Here is a 677-nt window from a genome sequence, read left to right on the forward strand (position 1 = left end):
TGGTCAGTACTGTGTTGGTGGTCAGTACTGAGTCTAGGTTGGTGGTCAGTACTGAGTCTAGGTTGGTGGTCAGTACTGAGTCTAGGTTGGTGGTCAGTACTGAGTCTAGGTTGGTGGTCAGTACTGTAGGGTTGGTGGTCAGTACTGAGTCTGTTGGTGGTCAGTACTGAGTCTAGGTTGGTGGTCAGTACTGTGTTGGTGGTCAGTACTGAGTCTAGGTTGGTGGTCAGTACTGTGTTGGTGGTCAGTACTGAGTCTAGGTTGGTGGTCAGTACTGAGTCTGGTCAGTAGGTTGGTGGTCAGTACTGAGTCTAGGTTGGTGGTCAGTACTGAGTCTAGGTTGGTGGTCAGTACTGTGTTGGTGGTCAGTACTGAGTCTAGGTTGGTGGTCAGTACTGTGTTGGTGGTCAGTACTGAGTCTAGGTTGGTGGTCAGTACTGAGTCTAGGTTGGTGGTCAGTACTGAGTCTAGGTTGGTGGTCAGTACTGAGTCTAGGTTGGTGGTCAGTACTGTGTTGGTGGTCAGTACTGAGTCTAGGTTGGTGGTCAGTACTGTGTTGGTGGTCAGTACTGAGTCTAGGTTGGTGGTCAGTACTGAGTCTAGGTTGGTGGTCAGTACTGAGTCTAGGTTGGTGGTCAGTACTGAGTCTAGGTTGGTGGTCAGTACTGTGTTGGTGG

The sequence above is a fragment of the Oncorhynchus gorbuscha genome, unplaced genomic scaffold (genome assembly GCF_021184085.1).
Source record: "Oncorhynchus gorbuscha isolate QuinsamMale2020 ecotype Even-year unplaced genomic scaffold, OgorEven_v1.0 Un_scaffold_472, whole genome shotgun sequence".
NCBI lineage: Eukaryota > Metazoa > Chordata > Actinopteri > Salmoniformes > Salmonidae > Oncorhynchus > Oncorhynchus gorbuscha.